This window comes from Pongo pygmaeus, chromosome 3, assembly GCF_028885625.2.
Source record: "Pongo pygmaeus isolate AG05252 chromosome 3, NHGRI_mPonPyg2-v2.0_pri, whole genome shotgun sequence".
NCBI lineage: Eukaryota > Metazoa > Chordata > Mammalia > Primates > Hominidae > Pongo > Pongo pygmaeus.
In genome coordinates this window covers 152,798,250-152,815,568 of record NC_072376.2, presented here as the reverse complement: position 1 = coordinate 152,815,568, position 17,319 = coordinate 152,798,250, and the positions used below count along the sequence as shown (strand labels likewise).

The window sequence follows — 17,319 nt, the reverse complement described above, 5'->3', positions numbered from 1 at the left end:
TGCTTGTTAATTTTTAAGGGTTTTTAATGTACAGTTTAAAAATTTATGCAATGAAAACTATTAACCTCTTCCCTTGTAACTTCTAATTATTTTATACTTAGAAAGACTTTATACCAAAATCATGAAATACTGACTTTTAAAAATGTTTTTGGAGTTCATTCTTTACATTTAATTATATGCTTTTCAGAAATGTATTTTGGTATAGTTGCGAGGTGCAGATCTAACTTCAGATATCCCCCTTATTCTTGTCTATTTCATAATCTTTCCTTTCCCCATATTTTTAACAGATAATGAATTCTTAAGATCTCCTTCTGGACTATCATTCCTCTTGCATCGAACTATTGGTTTTTCCACCACTCACATAGTATTCCATTATTCCGGTTTTACAGTAGGTTCTAACATCTCATATTGCCTTCTTTAGCTTCCTTAGCTTCTCCTCCCAGTTTATTTTTCCAGAATAACTATAAAAAATTTATTAAATTCCTAAATGAATCCCTCTGCAATGCTGATTTGAATTATATTAAATCTATAGAATGGTCTGGGAAGAGTTGACTTCTTCACAATATGCAGTCTCTTCATTCAGGAATAAGAAATATATCTCCATTTACTCAAGTCTTTTTTAAAGATTCTCTAATTTTCTTCATGTAGTTTCTATTCATTTCTTATTAAGGTTATTCTTGGGTAACTCAAGTGTTTAATTATTTCTGTTTCTGAAATCATTGCAAAGTGGCATTTTTAAAAAGAGGGTCTTGATTAGCTAAATTGGGGTTAGACTATGAGAAAACCCAGCAAAACCTGACAAGCTAGAAGTCATTAGTAATTAAATAATTTCTATCTGAAAACTAATTGGATTAAATTAACCCATTTTAAGGTATTATTTCTCAGACAAGAAATGTCCAACTTCTATTTCTATGTCACCATCCGTGACTATTCCTAATAACATACCACTTTTAGTCATTGCATAAACAGGAGACAAATGAAATTCATGCTTATAAGAAATTCTTTTTGTTGTTGTTGTTGTTTTGAGACGGAGTTTCGCTCTTGTTGCCCAGGCTGGAGTGCAATGACTACATCTTGGCTCACCACAACCTCCGCCTCCCGGTTACAAATCAAGCAATTCTCCTGCCTCAGCCTCCTGAACAGCTGGGATTACCGGCCCCTGCCACCAAACCTGGCTAATTTTTGTATTTTTAGTAGAGATGGGTTTTCGCCATGTTGGCCAGGCTGGTCTTGAACTTCTGACCTCAGGTGATCTGCTTGTCTCGGCCTCCCAAGGTGCTGGGATTACAGGTGTGAGCCATTGCGCCCAGTGTCATTTTTAAATAAATTGCTGTTTGTGAGTACTAAACAGCACTGTTCTAGACACACTATCCTCTACTTCTAAAGCCACACTTCAGACCTTAGCCCAGTAAAACTTTTCTTTTGATTTCCCAAAACATAAATTTTTGCCATTACAAATGTGAATAGTGTCCTACTACTTAAGTGTACACATACATATGAGACTATAAGCAGATATAAATTAATATGCTTGCAGAAAGAGGATGTATGATAGAATTTTAGAGTATAAGCAGACCTTAAAAATCAACTAGCCCAAGCCATCTAGTCTTACTGGGATCCATGAATGTATTAAAATTCTTAGTGAGGCTTGGCGCGGTGGCTCACACTTGTAATCCCAGCACTTTGGGAGGCCGAAGTGGTTGGATCATTTGAGGTCAGGAGTTTGAGACCAGCCTGGCCAAGATGGTGAAACCCCGTCTCTACTGAAAATACAAAAATTAGCCAGGCATGGTGGCGGGCACCTGTAATCCCAGCTACTCTGGAGGCTGAGGCAAGAGAATCGCTTGAACCTGGGAGGCGGAGGTTGCAGTGAGTCAAGATCACGCCATTGCACTCCAGCCTGGGTGATGAGAGCAAAATTCTGTCTCAAAAAAAAAAAAAAAATCCTTAGTGAGATTACTTGTGTATGTGTGTATCACGTGTGCATTTTTCTGAAGGAAGAGTCTGTAGCTGAATTTCAAGTGGTTGCCAACTATTTAAGACCCTAAAAAGAACTGAGAATGACTGAGCTACTCCAACCTTCTCACTCATCAGATGAGAAGACTGAGGCCTAAAGTGCTGAGGAGACACACCTTTGGGCACACAGCTCTTCAGGGGCAGAGCCAAGGCAAGAAGTTGGGTCTGCTGATCCCCAGCTTTTTCTGTAATACCTTTCTGCACTCTACATGTGAAGATCATATTAGATCCCTGCATCCTCAGTGTACCTGCATGGTGTGAGCTGGGTGTGTTGAACTAGTGTGGAATTTGGAACCAAGACCCCACATTGAGATTTAGCTCTGGACTCAACAGTTGTGTGACCTTGGGCAAGATCTTCAACTCTGACCTCAGTTTCCTCTTCTATGAAATTGAGTTGCAGGAGTAAAACTGATCTTACAGGCTTTAAAAGAGGATATAATGAACGTGATGTGTGTAATGCATACATAGCCAGGCACTTTATAAACTGTAAAGTGCTGTGTGGTGTTATTATTTTCATCATGACTCTGGGAGAATTGGGGTAACAGAAGCATAGTGGGAGTATGTGGCAGTATTAGTAACTTTCAGCTGCCACCCTGCATACACCAAACATGTCATCCTTCACCAGAGCCAGGCTCCCTGTGCTAATTAGCCCTCTCTCCTGTTTTCCTAGCAAACATGGTTATTAACTTACACATCTCCCAAACACCTGCTGACAGAAGTTCTCTATGATCCTATGCCCAAGAAAAAGAACATGCAACTCTTACAACTTCATAATAGGGGTTCTGTTTTTGTTTTGTTGTGCTATATAAAAATCTTTTTTTCCAAAAATGGTTATCTGTAACATTTGAAGGTTTATGGTAAACTATGATTTTAAAAAATTCTTTTAAATCTTCTATCCAGCAGCACTGTATTTCATTTTATATTTTATATATGATTTTTTTTTTTGAGACAGGGTCTCACTCTGTTGCCCAGACTGGCGTGCAGTGACATGATCTTGGCTCACTGCAGCCTCTGCCTCTCAGGCTCAAGCAATTCTCCCACCTCAGAGGACTACAGGTGTGAGCCACTGTGCCCAGTCACTGCATTTTAAATTGGTCCAAAAACCTCATGGAGGGTTCACCAGTTCCTATTATTAAGCATCTTGGAAGAGCCACAAATCTGGATATTGGAGAGGGTAACATTTATAAAGAGAAATAGTTATACCATTTCTCAGCACCATAATATATAATCACTTAACACTGTTTGCTATAAAGTAAAATTAGGTATAAGATATTTTTGTCTTTTAGGTAATAATACCTCTTACATTTGGAACATGCTGCTCAGTTTCCAAAGCACTTTAAATATATGATATTTAATGTGTAAATACACATCTTATTTAATCCTCTCAACAGTCCTGTTAAGAAGGAATGATTATCTTCATTTTTAAAATGAAGGAATGGAGGTTAGCTGGCTGGAGGCTCACACTTAACTGTCAGCACGGCCCAGACTTGACCCCGCTCTACCATCCATCCATCTCTCACAGGCTGCAAGGCAGCCTCGCCAGGAAGGCTGTGCCGCTGCAGGGGCACTCAGGGAAGCCTGCTCCTACAACAAACAATTGTACTCATTTTGACTTCTTTTTTTTAAGAAATAGGGATTGTTCGTTATCTTCGTGATTTTATTATTCCAATATTTAGGATAGAGGAAAACATAGAGAAGTATTCAGAGATTGAGTGAACAAGGGGAAAAGCAGTAAGCCAAAGGTAAGGTGATGAGAGGAGGTCGGGCATGGCAGCAAGCAAGGAGGAGTTGCTCATGGGAAGACAGTGAACAGATGCAACTGGATAGGAAGGATAGGAAGCCAAGGAAAGAGAGAAAGGAACACAGTGATAGATCCTAACCCTGCTGCAGCCAGACACTCTGGGGAGAGGTGCACATTGGAAGATGTATATGATCTTCCAGGAGGCAGTTCTAGCCAACTTAAGAACCAACAAGTGCCATCCCAGTTGTCCCAGTTATAGGATATCTTCAGGCTATCCAGCCTGCTGTCTGCTACCCCATTCAGTAAGCAACTGGATCCCAGTGGAGCTGAAGAGTTAGGGTTCTCCCCCTTCACTAGACTCTGGAATTTAGAAGTAGTCTGTTGCCGATCAGAGCCGTAGGGTTGAAACCCTATAGCCAAAGAGAACCCTTGGTATTGAGAAATAATTACAACCCCCTGAATCACATGTGCAGCCGCATTCTGAAGTGGGCAGTCTGTCTGTACATCTGGCCCCTTTCTGCTCAGGTCTCTTGGGCATCTGGGGAGCTCAGGCACCCATGGGGAGCCTAGACCTATACAGCAGCCTGCCCTGTACTTAGGAATTAACTCTTCACAAGACTGTACTCCTGTTTCTCACCTGTTCTTCTCATTTAACAACTTTCCCACCTTAGTCATTCTGTCTGCTGCTGATCTTAAGCACCAGTGCTGCCCGGAAGTTCCAAAGACACAAACATGAACAGACACGTGTGCCTGCCCGCACACACACACACACACACACACACACCCTATTTCTGCTCTTTTCAAATTAGGTCTCCCTTGGATGCTGACCCAAATCTGAAATCTCTTCTCAGTTTTGCCATCTTCACTAGGATATAGATTATGGCTTTCCTTTTGACGGAAAAAGTCCACTGTTTCTCAGCCCATGTTTTATGCTCCTCCCTTCCCCTCCCCTCCTGCCTGCAGGCTTCATCCCTCCCCACAGCGGTGGTGCAACTGAATCCTGCCCTGTCAGAAGTTTCCTTGTCTTAGGAAAAGGGTTGGCAGTTTAGAAAACAAACAAACAGAAAAAGGAAACCCAGTTAAATTTGAATTTCAGATGAACAACAAATAATTCTTTAGTATATGTGTATGTTAGTATAAGTTGTTCATCTGAAATTCACATTTAACTGGGTGTTCTATATTTTATCTGGCAGCCCTTTTTGGGGGCCATGTCAGGCAACTCAGTGTCCTCTCAAGAGGAGATCTTAAGAATGGTCACAGCCCTGTGCTAAAAGTGGCTTTTGCCATTGAAACTGTCATATCCCATAGGGAGCTCCTAGCTACTCTTAGAAGCCTGGTTATTTCTAAGAAGTAAGCAGATTCCAACTGGATCTGTCAGTCCAATCCAGGTATCTGAAGCCCAACATGCACCAGGCCAGATCCCTGACAAATCTGCCTACCTGCATAGAGCTCATTATCAGCATCCCAATGTCATTTTATGTTCTCTCTGCCAGGATTTCCTCCAACTTTGCAAATAAGGGCCAAAAACATCACGGATAGCTCAAACAATTTGCCAGCCTTGTCTCTCCTCAACAGGATTACTGGTTGCAAAATAAATGAAATCAGTGTTGTTTACCACTCATCATCTAAAATTATTATTCATTTTGGGCAAATGGCTGTTTGTAAAGCTAGTCTGCCATATTTTGAGTCATTATCTCTCATTTCTTTCAGAAATTAAAGCTGACTTTGAGTTTTCAAATGAAAACAAATCGGAGGCCTTTCTGATTGTTTTATCTTGCATGTACAATCTTCCAGTGACGGAGGCCTCCTTCGTCGCTGAAGTCTGAGCAGCAGCTGAAGAGGTGCAGCTCTTTCTGTTCTCCTCCTCTTTTGAAAATTTCTCTCTGCTCTGTAAAACTTTTAAAACAGAAACTTTATACTTTTCAGTAAGTGATGAATTTCTCTTTTTCATCTTCATTTATTCTCATCATCAAATCAATTACTAAGTGCACAGGTATTTGAGACAGCCCCTATACACAGGAGTTTATGTCCTGGAAAGGCAAAATCTTTATAAATTTGCGTTTGCTGAGACCACACAAGTAGACTTCTGTGCAACACTCTCTGCCTCCTTAAGGAAGACGGGACAGGTAATCATTAAACAATCTAGACATAGAAATGGCCTTCTTCCTGTTCTAACCACTCCTAAATCACTGCACTCATCAACATTTACCAGGGAACATTTAAGAATATTCACTTTGGTTGATGCACGTAACATTTTTTTCTAAGTATGAGTTGTTAAGGTCTGAAAAAAACAGTCTGATTCTGCTTTTTACTGAAATGAAAATACGGTTTGTCATAAATTTAATAATATACTTATATGTTCTTTAGTGTTGTGGAAGAATAAATACAATCCCTTGCAGTACAGTTTTGTTTCATGCAAAGATTTAAGCTTTTTCCTGATATTATAAATATTTTGTCTCATATTCCTTTTTTTTCTCCTCTTTCCCTGACTTGTTCTGAAACTTAAGAGGGTAAATACTAAAGTGCATTTGCTTCTGTTTAAATAGGAGTCACGGGGTTTACTGAGAGCCCCTCCTCCAAAAATGAAATTGTAAAGGACTGGAATTGAAATCACTGGCAGCTGTGCCTTGCCCTCCTCACTTGATGTGGGAGGGAATTGGTTGATTCAAAAGTCCAGTCTTGAGTTTCCACAGAATAGAAAATGTGAATCACTTTGACCCGGCGGGAAAGATAAGAATGCATCTCCTTCCTGTCTTCCTTCCCTTCTCTTGCCTTAGTCTCATCCATTTCTAATTTATAAACTTCAATTTCAGTTTTCCTTACATGAACCTGATAATGTACTGTCTTATGAGGACAGAAAGAGAATTTAGTTAACTGCCTTCCTTGGATTTTTGGATTTTCTTTCCACTGCCCAGGGTTTAAAGTATCCATCTATTTTTCCTTAATACACACATGCACAGTACACACTTTAGCTGTGAGCATTTGTCTAGTTATGTTTTGACTTCAGTCATTTCAACCTTGAAAGTAGAATAGCTACCTTTATCATTAGCCAATTCATAGCATTAGGTTGATATATAGTGTCAGGATATTTTTCTTTGCAAGAATCACTCCAAGGACGGTTGATCCCAAACAAATAGAAACAGTTATCACTCATGAAAGTGATTTGCTTTACAAGCTGGTCACTTAATTATGTGTAGTACTTCACAAAAAAATGGCAGTACTCACCTACAAACAATAAGAGTCATGCTTTTGAATGTTCTCACCCAATCTTTGAACATAGAGGACCAGAGGTTACAATAAGGCTGGCTAGAGTTGGAATGCTCTTATTAACCATGGAACAGAGAAGCAAGCTTGGGATAGAAACTGAAAACCTTGCCCATAAGTTTAGGCTGCTTTAACTGCCTACACTAATCACTTACAGACCAAGGAATTCAGCTGCATTTAATCTGCCCAGGTAAATAAATAAACTTATTCGATAAGATATTTAAAATTACAAAATTTAATGAGAAAAGGCCATGAAAGGGCCTGGTAGGACATCAGGATGAGAAAGGAAATGTTTACACATCCCTGTTAAATTGGACAACTTTCCCTATTCTGAAGTACAATACCAAAAGTATTTGCTATTTTGTTTAATTTTGGAGGTAAGGCTAGGACTAAATTTAGAAACTGGCAGAATGTCAGTCTCTGAGGGTTTCTACCATCTGTACTAGGAGGAAGCGGTGTTTTTGTGGAATTGGCCCTGACCTGTTTTACCTCATAGACTATGAATGATGTGACACATGCATAAGGGAGATTCCCAGGTAAATTGCATAGGGAGAGCACATCATGACCAGTGATCAGAGCTGGCGACAGCTATGGCCTTTGTGATGACCTTGTCTTTCTGTTGCACCTGACAATACAGTTACCGTAGAAGCTGTTGTTGAAGGTGGGCTAGTGTGGTACTTATCCCTGCAGAGTATTGCCTGACAACTTTGGATACTGAACTTTTTGCAGAGTTTAGCTCTGCTTGGATTATGGATAGAATGTCAGAGATGAAAGGCGTTTTGAGAGTCTTTGGTTTGGGTTGAGTTCAGCCATTTAAAGATGGTGATATTCAACTGTTTTTAATCTACAAAAATGGCAGTTTCATATGGCTCAACCTAATAGTTACCATTCATTCTAAGTACTTGGCACCAAGGCTCAGAAAGCGTAAGTGATTTTTTTCTTATTGTATTATGAAAAACATTTCAACAAAAGAAATGTTGAGAGACTGCTTCTGTGAACTCCAGTATACCTGCCACCCAAATTCAATTATCAAGGTATTGCCATGCTTTCTTGATCAATCCCTTTTCTTTCTTTCTTTCTCTCTCTCTCTCTCTCCCTCCCTCTCCTTTCTTTCCTTCCTTTCTTTTTTTCTGAAGTGCTTTAAAGCAACTCTTATACTTCAGGTCCCTTCACCCCTTCCTTTTTTATATATACATATACAGTTCTAAAATATGGATATTTTCTTAGGTAATCACAATGCCATTATCACTCTTATCAAAATTCATAGTCATTGCTTCATCTATAAATACATTACATCAAAAATACTTTTTATTGTTGGTTAGGATTCAAACCATTGCACTGGGTGTTACATCTTCAAGTCTTTTTTGGGGGGTGCAGGGGATAGACATATTTATTTTGTTTATTCTTTTTTCCTCTTGTTGAAGTATCTTTAAAGCAAGTTCCAACCAAACATCATATCAATTTACATCTATATACAGAGTATGTATTCCTGAAAAAGTGAACTACCCCTCAATCTGGTCTCTGCCTCTCTATGCTCACACCCAGCCAGCGATGCACTGGCTGCTCTGTGTCCTTGCTGTGAATGGGAGAACACCCCCTTCCACCAAGGATGTGGTGTTTGGATTAAGCCTCTTATTCTGAAACAGCATACACACTCTTTGCTTTTTAGTATATGCCTTTGACTTGTTGAAAAAAACTCAGCCCATTGTCCAGTGTCCATGGGAATGTGTGTCTTTAGCCATATGACATTATTAGCTTGTACGTGATCCTAACTGTAGCCTCTCACCTTACTCTCCTGACCCCCACATCCTGTAGCATGAACCTGCTGACATGTTCGCTCAGATGGTCAGGATCACTCCATAACTGGACCCTTATTAGTTAAATGTCAGCACGGGTATATGTGTATTTTTATCATGTTTTTATGACTTTAAAATAATGCCAACTTAGGTTGAGATAAACTGTAAAACTGAAGTTTCACATGACATACATAATATTTTGTTCAATTGTAAGAACAAATTGAAGGCTGCAGCCTCAGTAAGCAGTGTCATGTAGGGGGAGCAGGCATGTTGACATCATCACTTTTAGACCTCACAGCAATCCTGTGAATTACCAGGACCATTTTACAGATGAGGAAATTGAGTTTAAGGGAAATTAAATAACCTACTTATGGCTCTCTATGTCCAAGCCCAGTGCTCAGGTACAAAATAAGATCTGGAAAACCTAACTACTGGGTCTTTGTTGTAGTCATCATTCATTCATTCATTCATTCATTCTTGCTATATTCCAGTCACTGTGCTTGACTTTGGTGACTATCATTTCTCTTTTGATTTACGATCATTTTAAAGCATATATATTGTAACCGTTTTGCAATTGCTGGTGTAGAGGGGTAGAACTAGCCTCTACCTCATGGTTCATTATATCATATTAGGTATTTGCTCTAGGTTCTGGTAGGGCGAGCTAAACCATGGTCTGTCCAAATCCATCTTGATCGGTTGGTTGATTTTTCAACACATTCGAATCACTAGATTATTCCCTTTCTTCTGAGGGTGGAGCCACAAGATTCACACCCATGGAAATCTCTGATAGGGTACTCTAGCCTGGAGGACATTTAAATGCTGTTGTAAAGCCTGGGAAGAGGGTAGTGTATCTTGAAATCCATGTAGGATCTTTGTACCAGCTGGGCTTCATTTCAGAATCTACTGCTGTCATTACAAAATAGCTATTTTTCTCTTTAATCTGTGTGCCACATTGCAGCAATTTTCATCAAAAATATATTAAGCCCCTGCTGTAAATTGGCCCCACACACCCTTGTCAGACATGTGAAGTGTAAAATATCTTCTTTTTTCAAAGTTTCTTCTCTCTGTAAAGCCCTAGTAGATATCAGCAGTTCCTAAAGCCTCATAATAGTCATCATATCTGTAAGCCAGAGATTATAAAGCATAACGAATCTGATCCAGTGTCAGAGACAGATCTTATCCTTTGTTTATACAAAATTACAGAAACGGCATTCTAGAAGAAAAAACATGAAGCCCCCACATTTCCATGTCTGATGAAACCTGACCTCAGATCGCCCAAGAGAAACTAGTTTTCCAGCCTCAAAAAAGAGGTTACCACGTGCTACCCAAATGCCCTCAATTATTACATACCTGTGCTAAAGAAGATACAGTCACACTTACAGTGGGGTAAATGGGAAAGTCTGTCTGTGAGAGACAGAAAGAGAGAATGTGTGTATTTACATGTGCATTTGTGTGCACATACATGCGTGGTTACACACCACCCTCTCCTAGAGTAATTTAGGATCCTCCAGAAGGGTTTTACATCTCCACAACAAGATGGTACTACCGCATGTTGCAAGTGGGGTCAGCTGGAAGCCTCATTCAGGAGATCGGCTAAAAAGACGGAGGCTTGTTTCCTGCTTGCAGCTTTCAAGACACTGCATCTCTGTGGTAGGGAGATTTGTCAGGCCGATGCCAAGAATGTCTGCCAGTGTTATGGAGAAAAGAATGGAGTCCGTTCCTTACCAGAAATTGTGACTTTTTGAAAATGTCTTCCACTCCCATAAAAGAACACAAGAACTGTGGTGCCTCAAACATTCCCCAGAAGCTCCTATAATAAGATGGATTTGACAATTTAACAGAAAATTGCCTCCGAATATTAAACCATTCTAATTTCACCCTTAACACTCAACTAAAATGCATTCAGAAACGTTTCGTGTATAATATGCATGGCACATAAAGCATGACCCACTCAATTGAATTCAAATTTAGTTGACATCCTTATATTTCTGTTTTTAAAAATCAACAGCCAGAAGTCTACACTTTCAGGGACTTCCAAAGTTACTTGCTTGTTTTCCTCTTCAATAAAATGTCTGTGAAATTCAACATTATGTTAGGTTATTGTCGAGTTAGTCTTTTTTTATTACAATTATTAATGAAATTTCAAGTTAGACAGTTTTTCAGCCTTTCCTGAATTTCAGGATGGGTTATTGACATGCTGACAGATATGATGCAAATCTTCCATCGCTTCAGCTGTGCCTTCTCACCTGACCCTGTGGCTGCCCTTTCTGATCCCTGGGGAAGAAGCAATAGAACTTCAGTCTCAGTCACTGTCTGAGCAGAGATAACTATATTGGCAAGGCACAGTGATTTTTTTTTCCTCGAAAACTTCAGCTATTTGGGAGTTTCTAGGTGTCATTGCCACCAATTCTTACCTTCTTTCAGAAAAGAAGCTTTCAGGACAGGCAACCTCTTGGCACCTGACCCTAATCTGTTAAGCAGTACGAAGACAGAAACAATCTTGGCCAGCTCCACAGAGGAGCAAAGACTGTTGGCAGTGTCATCTGCAAAAACCAAAACCAGATGTGCTCTTCCAGTGTGGGACACAGATTTGCCACCTCAAGCTACATTTTAGCCACAACACAGGGAGCAGAGAGATTGGCATTTTCCCAGTAGGAAATCATTTTGAAAACTGGACAAGAGCTCTTCAGACCAAGTAAAAGCCCAAATTTGCAGGCCGCCTCAGTAAGTCATAGGAGTTGACATTTTAGAGCATAGGAATTGCTAAGGTGGAGATGGAAGCAGTTAGGAATAACAGTGTGCTTAAGCAAAGCCTGGGAGTTGATATAGAGGCAGGATCAGGACCAGGGTGAGGCCAGTAAGGCACTGGTGTCCAGTACACAGTCAGATTGGGAGTGAAGATGATCCTACTGGGACACCAGGCACCCCACTGATATCCTGAGTTGATTTTACTGATCGAATCAGCTGACTAGATGTCTGCCTCCCTCCTCACCTTCCTACATGTGTCCTTCCTGGGGCTGCATAGAGAGAAGAAGAGCCTTCCCAAATAGAGCATTGTTCTTTGACCAGAAGTGTGTGATGACTTTGTCTATTATCTGGGATTCTAAGAGAATATGGTGTTCTGGTTCATCTTATTGAAGTAACTAGAATACTGAACATGAATATTATAATTTTTCAAGCAAAATACATTATATTAAAATGAAGTAAGTACAGTGTAATCTTCTTTTGATAATGATTTATAAGTTGCTTAAAGATCATAACAAGGCCAGGGGATCACAGCCATGAATATGGAATATCCATGTAGGACTGTTCCTTAGGTACATGAGAACTTTCTGACAATGAGTTCTGGCTACTGTTAAAAGGTGAGTAGCCAAGGTGTACAGTGCTGTTCGTTTTTTTTCTTTTCCTTCCTAATTAGAAAGTAATGTATTCTCATGTACAACCATAATAATATTCTCCTGGGGCTGTGCCTCACCATTGAACACCATTGGAATATTCAAACAACTACCTATAGATGTTTGCTGATCTAACACGAATAAATTACGGAAGAATGTGTTTAATACCCTCTGGAGCTAAAGATCTGTATTTCTGGACTCAGATAGTGTGTAAGTTAGGTTCTTTGGTAGAAAGCAGTGAAAATCAACTCAGGTGAACCTAGGCAAAGCTGTTAGTTAGCCCACAGATTTCAGAATAATGCAGAACCAGGCTTTGAAAAGCCACAGGAATAAAGAAAACTCTAGAGCTCTTTTGGCAGGAATTCATATTTAGGATTTTAAGATGCCACCACTGAAATGAGTCGAATCCAGCTGTTTTCCATCCTTGCATCCATCTGCTTGAGATTCAAAGATTCGGGAGAGAGTGTCCACTTGGCCAATGGGTCATCTGTGCACATCTTGGTGATTGGAGAACTAGGCACCTTGCCTTGCAGTTCCACAAAGTCAGTGGAGATTGCTCCCCAAGAGGACTCTGGAATGTTATTACTAAGAAGGAGAAAATGCATACTAGCATTAATAAATGTCCTGTACGGGGAGTTCCCACAGTCACACTGAGTGTTCAGGTCTCTGATGTAAGCAGGTTGGGTTGATGCTCTTTCCAATGAACCTGTAACTCTAAATTTAAGGTAGATGGGCTGGAGGGAGGGGTGGCTCAAGAGCATAGCACAGTAGGTAGCTCTAATATGAATAAATGTGTTTCGTTTCTTTGGATAAGTAAGAATGGATCTACCAGTGAGGTAATGCCTACCCATCCTCATTAGCGTTCTTAAAGAAAACCAGTTCTGCTGGGCGCGGTGGCTCATGCCTGTAATCACAGCACTTTGGGAGGCCGAGGCGGGCGGATCACAAGGTCAGGAGATTGAGAGCATCCTGGCTAACACAGTGAAACCCCATCTCTACTAAAAATACAAAAAAAAAAAATTAGCCAGGCCTGGTGGCAGGCGCCTGTAGTCCCAGCTACTTGGGAGGCTGAGGCAGGAGAATGGCGTGAACCCGGGAGGAGGAGCTTGCAGTGAGCCGAGATTGCACCACTGCACTCCAGCCTGGGTGACAGAGCAAGACTCCGTCTCAAAAAAAAAAAAAAGAAAACCAGTTCTACCAGAACTAGAATTCTACCATCCAATGCAATGTTAATAGTGTTAATAGCTTTGAAAAATAATGTAACAAAGAGAAAAAGAAGGGCTTTTGGCTTAGTTCCACACTTTATACATTCCATTAGTTTTGTTGCTGTCTGGGTAGCTTATAAGCAGCAAGTATATAACATTTTAAATGCTGTATATCTGAAAATACAGACCAAAACAGAATAGCTATTCCATGGTGGTTAATTCACTTTGTTTAATTGTGAGATATATTATTATAGAATGTTTGTAACTCAGATCCTTATGAGGATCATAAATTAATATCAAACAAAATTTTTATCCTAAATATTTTTAAACTAAGTTGATATTAAGACGTCAGCTTAAATCTCTGTTCCAAAACCATCTATATTGTTTTAAATATGCTATCTGTAAAGGAAATCGTTTGCTCATTGTTACAGGAGGAAGTGAAGTAGATGACTTCTCAGATCTCTTAGATTTAATCTACTATGAGTTTCAGTCTCAAACCTTTTGTGTGACAATAAAAATGTTTTCATTCTGCTCTCTCCATATATCCATGAGCTGAATCGCATGCTTGGAATCCAACACAGTGCCTGAGTCTTAGCAAGTACTCAATAAATGTTAATTGAGTTAAACTGATTTGTTCAATGCAACAAAAATGTATGTAGCACTGTCTGCATTAATATTTCTCTAGCCTCCAACATGCATCTGCCCAAATACTCAAAGGATCTAAGTTCAAACAGACATCCCAGTATATCCAGCACCATTAACAGATGGAGCCTCCATAATTACCATGTCCACCTGTCTGCAGTGGGCTGTTCTGGGAAGGAACACATTCATCTACAATAACAATGCTGGGGAGCTGGCTGCTAAACAATAGCTTATGTTGGTAAGGATGTGATACAGAACAACTGGCTAGAATACAATGGGCTGGAAATACTGTAAAATATGCTCAGAGTTCTGGAATAATACTGGTTTTGGAATAATGTGCTTTGTGACCAAATAGCTCAATGGTTAACTTTCAGGAGGGACATTTCCCTGTATTATGAGTAAAACTGCTTTGACTACTATCTTGAAAAGGTAAATAAATGCACTGAAGGGAATTCTTACATGTATTATGAAACTTTTTTGTATTATATTTTAGAGGAAATGTATTTATAATCTTATAAGTCAGTGACAGTTTATTTAGATAATGGGTGCCTTCTTCTTCTTTTTTTTTTTTTTTTTTTTTTTTTTTTTTTGAGATGGAGTCTCACTCTGTCTCCCGGGCTGGAGTGCAGTGGCGTGATCTCAGCTCACTCACTGCAACCTCCACCTCCTGGGTTCAAGCAATTCCCCTGCTTCAGCCTCCCGAGAGTAGCTGGGATTACAGGCACGTGCCACCATGCCTGGCTAATTTCTGTATTTTTAGTAGAGATGGGCTTTCGCCATGTTGTCCAGACTGGTCTCAAACTCCTGATCTCAAGTGATCCGCCTGCCTCAGCCTCCCAAAGTGCTGGGATTACAGGTGTGAGCCACCGTGCCCAGCGGTGGATGAGATGATGTAAGGATAATGGATGAGAATGTACCTCATATATTTTGAAGATTTATATACGGGTATGTTTCCATTATTATAAAACTTTTAAATTTCAGTACATATTAAGAGTTTAAAAGATATTTAAACAAAATATCTAAGTTATCTTTAAGCCTAACTTAATTTTATATCAGTTTAGTTTTCTGTTCAAAAATTCTGTTTGTCGCTAATCTGGTCTCTTTAAATGATATCACCTCCTCTGCAAAACTCCCAGAATAAAAAGAGGACACTATAAAAATTTTCAGGTTTCTGTATGTTTCTGTGGGAATTCAGTCAAGAGCTGGTTGGCTAAGGAGATTTTAATATAAAGTTACTCAGGTACAGCATTATTCACAATAGCCAAAAGGTAGCAACAATCCAAATGTCCATCAATAGATGCGTGGATAATCAAAATGTGGTATGTACATATGACGGAATGTTATTCAGCCTTCAAAAAGAATGAATTTCTGATACGTGCTACAACATGGATGAACATTGAAGACATTATGTTAAGTGAAATAAGCCAGACACAAAAAAAGCAAATATTACACAATTCCATGTATATAAGATACCTGAAATGCTAAATTCATAAGACAGAAAGTAGAATAGAGGTTATCAGGTGCAGGTGGGGAAAGGTGATGGAAAGTTATTGTTAATGGATACAGTTTCTATTTGGAGTGATGAAAAATTCCCTGAAATGGATAGCAGTGATGTCGTACAACATCGTGAATATACTAATGCCACTGAATTGAACACTTAAAACTGGTTAGAATAGTACATATGTTATGTATGTTTTCTACAATAAAAAAAGTGGTTTGTTCTGTACATAAAGCAGAAAAAGAAAAATTACTCAGGAAGTTTTTTTAATTTGGCAAGGTATATATATTATATATAGGGTATATATTATATATAGGTATATATTTTATAATATATATATATATATGTCACTAGGGTGGAGTTGACACATCTCACAGCCTAGGTGGGTGGCCCCTTCCCTCCTCGGTGACCCCTACCTGTTTCTCCCAAGCCGTCTGCCCCAGAGATGAGAATACCATCCTCAAAGAAATTTGTTGGTCCTGGGTCCTGAGACAGTTGTTAGTTAAAAATGCCTGAATAATTGCAGTTTTCCATTTGAGCTTCCCAAAAAGGTCTGAATGTGCTACATTCCCACAGTCAGCTAGACTTGTCCTGGGATTCTTACAGTGGCACCTCAGGCTCAGCATATTCAAAATCTAGTTGGTAAGTTCACAAGCTTCTCGGTCACCCAAGTTTAGTCACCTTCAACCCGCATGTCCAAGTCCCTCCACACCTGTTTCATCACCCTTCTCCTTTCTGAATTCACCAACATTGCTATAGTTGAGGCTGGAAAAACAAAAACAAACAAACAAAAAACAACTTTTGAATTAACTTTCTAACTGTTCTCTTTAATCTTCAATACTTTCTCTCTCTGTTCCAAGACATGGTCAAAAAAAAAATTATATATCACTTCTTTGGTCAGAAGACTTTAGTGGCTCCTCAGTACTTACAGACTAATAATTTTTAAAACTGCTTACATGACATTCAAAACCCTGCAGTGTACCCACCCAGGCCTTGCCCCTGCCATGCCTTCACATCCACCCATGCCTAGTCACATTGGGCTGCTAGCAGCTCCTACACACGGACTCAACCTGCTGTGTGCTCCTCTTCGCTCATGAGGATCCCTCTTTCTAGATTCTGCTTTCTAGACTCTGCTTGCCCTCTATGCACCTCTACTCACCTCTATGTGAAATACTACTCTTCTTCCAGACTCAGCTCCAACACCCTTTGTGAAGACTTCTTAGGTCCAGACTACCCCACCCCAACCCCTAATCAATTCTAATCCTCCCAGTGTTTCCGTGGAACACTGTGAGTTCCTCTTTTAAGATGCTTGACACATTCTGCCTGTGTTATTATCAGCTGTGTGATTAAATCTCCTTTAAGGGAAAAACCATATTTCATAGCATTTTGTATACCCTATGACACCTAGTCTACTGCCTTTCATGTGATAGGTATTTCAGCAAATAAAACGAATTGGCCTGTATTTGAAAAGATTGTGTTTGATGATCTCTAAGGCTACTCTAGCATTAAAAGGCCTTGGTTATATGAAATAAACCTAAGTGAAGTCTTTCTGTATCAGTCAAAATTAAATACAGCTTCAAATAACCGAGGTTTTCTTTCCTCCTCTTCTTCCCCACAACAGTGGTTTAAACAGCATAGTTTATTTTTCTTTCACAAAGAAAGTGATCCAGGGCTACTCTGGCAGCTCCACAAAGTCATCAAGAACTCAAGCCCACGCTCCACTCTGCCATCCCTAGGTTGTGACCCTCATGGTCTATAAATGGCT

The 17,319-nt window shown here is 39.7% G+C and overlaps 1 protein-coding gene across 4 annotated transcripts in view; it reads left to right on the top strand.

Annotated features, from left to right (window-relative positions):
* Window positions 1–17,319, top strand: part of MAML3 (mastermind like transcriptional coactivator 3) — a 434,383-nt gene that overhangs the window by 345,096 nt on the left and 71,968 nt on the right. The window lies entirely within an intron of this gene.